This window comes from Bactrocera latifrons, unplaced genomic scaffold (assembly GCF_001853355.1).
Source record: "Bactrocera latifrons isolate USDA-ARS-PBARC rearing strain unplaced genomic scaffold, ASM185335v1 scaffold_220, whole genome shotgun sequence".
Classification (NCBI taxonomy): Eukaryota; Metazoa; Arthropoda; class Insecta; order Diptera; family Tephritidae; genus Bactrocera; species Bactrocera latifrons.
In genome coordinates, this window is record NW_017535742.1 from 5,611 (window position 1) to 14,207 (window position 8,597).

At 37.7% G+C, this 8,597-nt stretch overlaps 5 non-coding genes across 5 annotated transcripts; all 5 read left to right on the forward strand.

The window, feature by feature from the left end:
- The first annotated feature begins 1,731 nt into the window (after positions 1 to 1,731).
- Trnai-aau lies at positions 1,732 to 1,805 on the forward strand. Its single transcript has one exon. It is a non-coding gene; the product is annotated as a tRNA-Ile (tRNA).
- Positions 1,806 to 2,296: 491 nt separating this feature from the next.
- Trnan-guu lies at positions 2,297 to 2,370 on the forward strand. The gene has a single exon. It is a non-coding gene; the product is annotated as a tRNA-Asn (tRNA).
- Positions 2,371 to 2,645: 275 nt separating this feature from the next.
- Positions 2,646 to 2,718, forward strand: Trnak-cuu. Its single transcript has one exon. It is a non-coding gene; the product is annotated as a tRNA-Lys (tRNA).
- Positions 2,719 to 4,068: 1,350 nt separating this feature from the next.
- On the forward strand, positions 4,069 to 4,141 carry Trnak-cuu. Its single transcript has one exon. It is a non-coding gene; the product is annotated as a tRNA-Lys (tRNA).
- A 382-nt stretch (positions 4,142 to 4,523) lies between these two features.
- Trnai-aau lies at positions 4,524 to 4,597 on the forward strand. The gene has a single exon. It is a non-coding gene; the product is annotated as a tRNA-Ile (tRNA).
- Positions 4,598 to 8,597: the final 4,000 nt, after the last annotated feature.

The following is an 8,597-nucleotide window of genomic DNA, read 5'->3' on the forward strand; positions in this document are numbered from 1 at the left end:
AAAATGGTACTTAAAAATATGCGAAAATTTTAAACTCCACATCGAAAATTGTTTCCAAAATAAATAAAATACCACTATAATATAAATGAAAAATTTAAAATTTTTCCTAGACAAAGGAGTAAAATTTGCAAAAATTTAAAGATTAAAGGAAAATTTGGCTGATTTTTATGAAAAAGTACTCAAAAATTTATGAACAATAACAAACACAAACAATTGTATTTCTTAAATATCTATAAATGCCCAAGAGCAGCTATTTCAAGCACAGAATCTCTTATTTGCCCGCTTGACCCCGACAGTAATAATAATAAAGCACTTTCTTCGGGTTTGCTGCTCTTTCACAAAAGTACGAAAGCAATAAAAAAAACGCATTAGCTATTTAAAGCACACGAAAGAAGAGTGCTTTCAGCAAACTTAATATTTTTCAACAGCAATTGTGGTTGTTGTTGTTGTATGTAAGTGAGCCAGCTGTTTAAGGGAAGCTTGAAGCCAACTTTCTACACATTATGGAAGGCTGCTACAAAAACAAGTTTGAAAACGCGAGTAACTACTTTTTCAAAGAGGGTTCGGTTCGGCGGCGCACAATAGTAGTCAGCGAAATTGTAGGACTCTTTGTAAAAAATGTAACATGCGGCCTGGGTTGACCGGTAGAGTGCTTTTACACCAAATATTTCATACTAATTTTCGAAACGGTCACACGTAATCAGCGCAACTACTCTTTTGTGGTACTATTTCCAGCAGAGCTGCGTGCAAATGTGCTCTATTGACGCGCCGAAAGCGAAAATTTATCCCTTAAACTCCCGTTTCCTGCTACTTTGGTGGCTGCTACGCTTTCATGTCGGCGCTGGCTGACAAAAAAGAGCAAGAAATGTTTAAGCGAAAATACCAGGCGAGCAGCTGGCAGCAGCAACACTACCAACACATGGCTGTGAGTGGTGTACTCTTGTTTGTCTGACATGCGATTTGGCGCGCACTCGTTCGCTTTGCCGGCGGCAGCGGTTGCCCGCAAAAAGGCATTGTGAAAAGGTTTGTTGTTGCTGCAATTTCTTATTGTTGGCCAGTGTGTGTGGGCTCTTTATTTCTTGCTCTATGTCAGGCGCTCGCTTTATTGGTGTTCTTACTCACCTTGTGTGCACACTTTTTGCTATTGCTATTGTTGTTAGTGTCACATACTTATGTATGGATGTATATACGATCATATAAGTATGCATATTTTGTGACTCAGTTTGTTCGTGATTTTATTTTGCTTTTTAATTAGCGCTGCTTTATACGAGTACACACGTGTGTATCCAATATATACAATTCTCTTGGGCCGAAAAGAGTGTTGCGGTCGTCATTGTCCAATAGCAATGTTTTGAGAATTTATAGCTGTATCGTTTATTTTTATGAGTGCTCTGCGTTGTCTCTTTAGTGTTTTATAACTTTTCGCTATGAGTAGGTAGTATATTTTTGTTGCTGTTATTTGTTATACGCTTAAGTTGAGCTACTATTTTATGCAATTGCTTTCATTTGTCAGCGTCCAAAAGTCGTTGAAAAGAAAATATACGCTTATAATACGCTTATCTCTTAAACATTGTAAGATTATAACTCTGTTGAGCAGTCAATCAGACCTTCATTAACTTTTGTTCTACTTTTATCTCTGATTTACTATCTAACGTCCACATTTAGTTAGTAGAGAGCTAGTAGAAAGTTCGTTTGCCCTTAAAACGGCACTTTGCCGATTACTGAATATGTGGCCCATTAGCTCAGTTGGTTAGAGCGTCGTGCTAATAACGCGAAGGTCGCGGGTTCGATCCCCTCATGGGCCAAGTTCCATTCTTTTTCCGAATTTTCCCAAAATTTCCGTATTTTGACAGTTTGTTTTTTGGCGCAAAAACTTAAAACTCGGAGCACTCTACTATTGGTGAATCTCATTACCACAATCGTTCTAAGTAGCTAATTAGCTCCGTTAAACGCATTGTCAGTTGTCTCAACGTTCTATGTTCCCCTAATCAGAGCTGAGTTTTCATTTTTTTCTTGTTGGTCTGCGTGAAAAATCTACGTTCTATGTTCGAACAGACAACTAAGATTCAGTATGTTGAGGTAAGATATTTGTGATATACAGTCTTCTAAAACGCAGCTCGCTACTTCCAGTATTAGACCAAATATCCAAAATCATCCGTTTGAAGGCAAGCTAAAGTGAGAAGGCAAAACAACCCCCTCCAGGGTTTTTAGCTGGGTTTGGGACCCTGTCATTAACGATTTACTAAGATTCTTATATTAGTATTTAAGAAGTAACTTGGACATTAAAATGACAATTGCCTCCGTGGCGCAATTGGCTAGCGCGTTCGGCTGTTAACCGAAAGGTTGGTGGTTCGAGCCCACCCGGGGGCGCATATATTTTTGCGAGAACTTTTTAAATACCTCTATTAAGCAGAGCAAATGCACAAAAAGTAGAAGTTTTGTTGTTCTATACTACATATGTATACATAATAAATATTACGAAATGAATTACCGTGCAGTGCTGTATTAATCGTTTCTTCATTTTGCTTCAAAGAGAGCACATTTCTAAGAAACTCATTATTTGGAGAGAATATTATGCGTAATTCTGTATATTTTCGTAACGTTGCATGAACTTACGTGTGCTATTTTGCGCAAAATTTGCAACAGCCCGGCTAGCTCAGTCGGTAGAGCATGAGACTCTTAATCTCAGGGTCGTGGGTTCGAGCCCCACGTTGGGCGCTGAAATCATTTTTTACTTTTTTGTTATAATTATAATTTTCTAACTTACACCATAACTCTATAGAATCACTTTTCATTTTCAGATCTTTACCCAAAAACGAATTTTCTTCAAATTTATTTTCTCTATATAACAAAATAAACAAATTTTTTCAGTAAATCTCGAAAAAGTGCACAGAATATCAATTAGATTGCCTGAGCAGAATTTCAATTAAACTTTGGCTGAAAAATACATATGGTTGTTTTTTCGTCAAACCGAGTCAAATTTGATCAAATCCTACATTTTGTTCAAACAAAGCAGACAGATAAGATTAAAAGACGGGTCGACTAGCGAGCAGATATACTACGTAAAACAATCCTCTGAATTTGTTCGATAAGTCATCTTGTGAACTCAAAATAGATTCGAGTTCTTCCAAACAATAATAAAGTTTTTAAGCTGCGTTTTGCAAAAAATCACTGAACCAAATAAGTGTATCTAACTCGCTTTCTGGCAGTGTCCACCATGATGGGGCCAAAACCGTGCATTGCGGTGGGCCCCACACCCCAACGGAGTTGCTCTGCATGGAGGAGAGAGTGGGGAAAGGACGGCACTGGCAGCACAAAGCAGGGATGCGCCATGTCAAGCTACTACTGGGAGGATACAGGGTACAACCTTGCAAGGTATGATCAACCTCCTGCGTCTTCTTGTCGCTCTCTATACAGGGCACTGTAGGCTCAGAAAGAACATAGGCATAGCCTCTTGCGCAAACTGCTGGTGTTGCGACATGGAACAGGAAACTCCAGAACACCTGATTCTAGATTGCCCAGCAATTTATGGAAGCAGGCTCAAGGTCCTAATTAACATCTGCGTGCACAGGGATCACATCACCTCACTCGCGCTCAGCTAGCTCCTGAAATTTTTCAGACTGCTGGACCTTTGTGACCATAAGTAATATAGGAGAGGACACCATAGACCATAGGTCGCAGTTCAAAGCCTCAATTATTCTCTATCTATCTATCTATATAAGTAATTGTTGAGTATTCAAAAAGGTAATATTTTCGGAAGGAATATTTATTAGCAAATTTCACCGTAGAATCCCGTTGTGTTGATCAACACTATTTTGAAGAAAACTCGTTCACTGCGCTTTTTAAGACATCATCAAGTGCGAATCAAATCGGATAGAATCATTTTAAGAAACGTATAAAATTTGGATAGAGCTGACAACTAGATCATTACATGAGGATTGCACCGCTACCTTAGGTCTATTGTGCCCTAAGTGACAACTAAGACGGTACACATATTTACACACATTTTCCTTAGATGCCAGCATTTTACCGTTGTATTTAACAGTTGTTTAACCGCCACGTCGACGTGCCCGGCTAGCTCAGTCGGTAGAGCATGAGACTCTTAATCTCAGGGTCGTGGGTTCGAGCCCCACGTTGGGCGCAGATAAATTTTTCTTTTTCGCTGAAAAAAAACCGAAGTAAGTGCTTTGAAAAATATAAAAAACAATTTAAGCTTCTAGTAAGAATTATTTGATCTTACTTTTAACTAAATTATTTTGAAGAAATTATGCTTGTAGAAAAATTGAATTTTGGTTATTGAATATATTATATAATTATTAATTAAATAATAAAAATATCACAAAATGAAACCAACTGAAATCAGTGATGCTTGAGAGCTTATCAAGGACATTTATTCATACTTCTCAGTAATTGCAGTTCCATTCAATATTGATATAAACGTTACTTAGAATTATTTATTTTCAAAACTATCAGTTTCTTTTTCCCCGCTTTTATGTGTGGCATTTGTCTGACGAAATATAACTGGCCCATTAGCTCAGTTGGTTAGAGCGTCGTGCTAATAACGCGAAGGTCGCGGGTTCGATCCCCTCATGGGCCATTATAAATTTTTGTTTTTTGCTTTTAATTCAAGAATTTGAACGCATATAGTGTGGAGATCTGCGTGCGTGATAAAAGTTAAGTGTCGACAAGACAGGACTCGCGGCAAATTAGGTGTGGGCTTTAAAGAAAAATTTACTTGATTAGAGACAATCATTCCACTTGCTAGTAATTAAGCGAATATACATACAATAGGTGATCAAAGAAAAAGATACTCTTTCCAAAAGCCTTCAGTATTGTTTGGCATTTCATCATAGAAAGACTTAAGCCTGAACACGCCGTAGCTACGAGTGTACACGAAAACCGTGGACAGTCGATTCGGCGCCGTTCGAAGCAATTCAAACTGACGTATGAGACGACTTGGCGGATTTTATGTCGAGATCTTAAATTAAAAGCGTACAAAATGCAGCTTGTGCTTATTCCAAGAAGATCTGACAATTTCGAGCCAAATTTAGTTGAGCGATAAGACCCATTTCTGGGTCAATTAGTATGTATACAAGCGCATTCAGGAAGAAGAGCAACTTGAAAAGATTTCAGAGCTGCCAAGCTTTGGTGTGGTTTCTGGTTCGGTAGAATCAGCGGTCCGTATTTCTTTAGAAATTATGCCGGTCTGAACATTTCTCATTTAATTTGCGTCTGTGTTTTTTCTTAAAATCAATCGAAACCTCACGAAATGGATCACCCTTTATATGTCTATTTAATGAGAATGTATGTAGTTTCACTTTAATTTTCACGAAAGTAGTTTTATCTACAATTATCTTCTGTACTTGAACATTTCGTGACTGAAAGTAATTAAATATGAAAAGGCACATAAAGTTACGTTATATAAGAGCCTAAGAGCCTAGAAGATAAAAAAAATACTAGCAAAGAAAGATAAGATTTTATGTAGGCAGTTTAAATTTTTTTCGATTAGATTTACAGCGCCCAGCTATTTTTTTTAAGCCGACCGGCAGATTATCTGCTTTCTTCGCATGCGTTTCGGTTCGTTAAGCGTTGAAAAATAACAAATTCACAGCAAACCAACAGCAAAGGAGTGTCACATGCAGGTCACAGAAATCACGAGAAGCATAATCCATTGTAAGTAGTTGTATTAGGGAAGAGTACTATGTATGAAAGTGACGTGTGCAATTCCTTCGTGAGCAAAATAAGGGCTAGGAAACTAAATCTAGATGAAGCAAGTTCCGCATTTGACGACTGTCACTAAGGTGTGTCAACACAAATCACTGTTTTTGTTTAATTTTTTGTTTTTTCACAAGTGCAAATTTTTATGACAACGTTTATATAGTTTCAGGGGGGTGTGCATGTCTGCTTTCTTCAAACCTATTACGAGCGTAATGGTTCTTATGTGTAAGACTTACTACTGCTTAAATTGTGTTTAGCTAATAGCTATTGCTTTTAGTACAAGCTTTACTGGCGACTTTTTTGTCGTTGATAAGGTGATTCGTCCCATTAACGCGTGGGCTTACGATGAACGCGTTAATAAAAATAAATATAGTATATAAATAGGTGCTGTGCGCGTTCATGTGTCCATTAGTTACACTCACATACGCTTGAGTACACTCTTAACGGCAGTATATTACATATTTCGAAGAAGAATGTGGTTCAAAAGTTTACAGAAAGTTACAAAAATGAAAGAATAGTAGTATATACATATTTTCATATATATATGTATATGAAGTATAGTAAACTTTAAAGAAGACAGAGAAAGGTTCTGCGGTATATTTAAACTTTTATTTAAAGATCCTCAAATATAAAAATCTGCACTATATCGATGATGTTATTTTGACAGCTCGTGGGGGACCATGTTTGTTTACAGATTTGTTCCAAATTTTTGTCAGTTTGTGTTCAGCTTTGTCATTTCATCATGTCACGTTTAACTTTGGTGCAACATCCAAAATTATTATGAAAATTTACGTTCTCCGTGTCAGAACATTCGGAAATCCTGATATACTTTGATTTCATACCAGATCAGTTGGATCATGGAGTCGCCAAACCGAGCTCTGGTGGCTCCTTCTATGCCCATATACTAACAAGTGAGTTGAGAGTGGGATGAAGACGTTGAAGGAGACACCGGATAGATGTCAAAGCTTGGGGGTAGGTTGGTGGAGCGGTTTACTGTCAGGATCTCTCTATCCACACTAGCTGCAGACGTCCTGACTTTTTCAGTGTCTTCCAAGACATGATTGCAGTCATTAAGGTAGCAGTAGATTTAGTGCACCGGAGTGCATCCTCCTGCAGAGAGGTGACCATCCAATCATATACAGTCTGTTGTGAATTGGTCAAGGAGTGCCCAACCACGCTATCAATAGCATCGAGTGTCTTTATGACAGGACTGGTATGGATGCCAGGCCACAGCGGTATCGCAGGAAATTGTAAAGCTGATGAGCTAGCAAGGAAGCGGATCCTGGAACCGCCATCGGAGTGGGAGCAGTTTGATGCTCCCTTACGCTTTACTTTTATGAATAATTGTGCATTAAATATGCCACTACTAATTAAGTGCACTTATTGAGAATTCTTATTCACAAATATACAAATATTTACATACATGCATATGGCTCTGTGTATACATACATACATATGTGCATACATATGTACATATAATATGTATAGGCAATCAACAAACAGCATACCAAACATCTTACTCACCTCTGCCTCTGATGCCCTCATACTCGCGTCGACGATGTTGCCCCCCAACAACAGCAACTTCCGCATCATCATTCTGCCGGCGATAGGAGGAGAGACGCGAACGAATGGATGAAAAAGGCATAACCACGAACTTTTAATAAACTCCGTCAGCAAATTGTTCAGATATATTATTTAGAAATATGATCTAAAACTTTACGAACATTTAGCAATCACACAAAATGAACGCCGCAAAGAAGGGGCGTGCTAAAGCGCGCACTACTGGGGCTTCGCCAGCAACAAGCGAACGCGAACGCGAACGCGAACGTTGCACCGAAGGCGGAAATGAGACAAATTTTTCCAAACGTGTTGCACAAACATATATACACTGGCACTTTACTTTTTTTTTACTTTAAATACCGAATTATTACCTTGCACCGAAAAAACACTTGTACTTTCAAATTAATTAACGCATATGTTTGTATATATTTATTATTATTATTATTGCAGCCACAAGTGACGCGCTGGTCATAAGTTTCGCTATTTACGCATTGCCACAAATGATTGTCTCTATTATCTTATCGCTGATAAAGAAGCGAACGGCCCCTATACAAAGCCGTCTCCTCTATATTATTCTCGATTACTTAAGCACACACTATTTATTTTCTTTGCACTCTAACTGCCGATTAAGCACAGATTTTAGCACAATTATCTTCCACATTATTTCAATATTATTGCTGCGCACATTGCGCCGTTATAATAAATCTAATGCACCGAACAATAACAAACTGCAATTATTTTCAGCTGACCAAAGCAAAAGTGCAATAAAGCATAAAGAGCAGCGTAAAGAAACAAAAGCGTAAAAGGAAAACAATAGAAATATTGATAACCGAGCGCTACATACATATCTACAATTGGGTCTGAGAGAGAGAGGAGAGAGTACTAATATAAACGAAAACCACAACAGATGATAAGAAAAACGTGCCTTTGAAAAGGTGGCCACACCTGCAGATCAGCTGTTCAAGTGTTGAGCATTTGCAAATTCGCTTTTTTGCACAAGAAGCACATGGAAATCATAGAGGACACTCTTGTCGCCAGTTATTTTGAAAATTTCAACAGTGTTCACTTACACTTGTGCTCATACAATTAAGCCACATAAACGTTATGGTGTACAAATTCATAAAAGTTGAATTTTATTGATAAATCGGAAAAAAAAGTTTCACAAAATTAAAAGAAAGTACTTAAACTTTATTGTACTTATAGTTTTTTAAAGGTAAATTTTAATGTAAAAGCAAAAATCTGTTTTCTTCTTCATTGGTATGTATTTTTCGTGCTCATAAAATTCAGCCACCTGCAAAAATAAGCTGTCAGATAAAAGA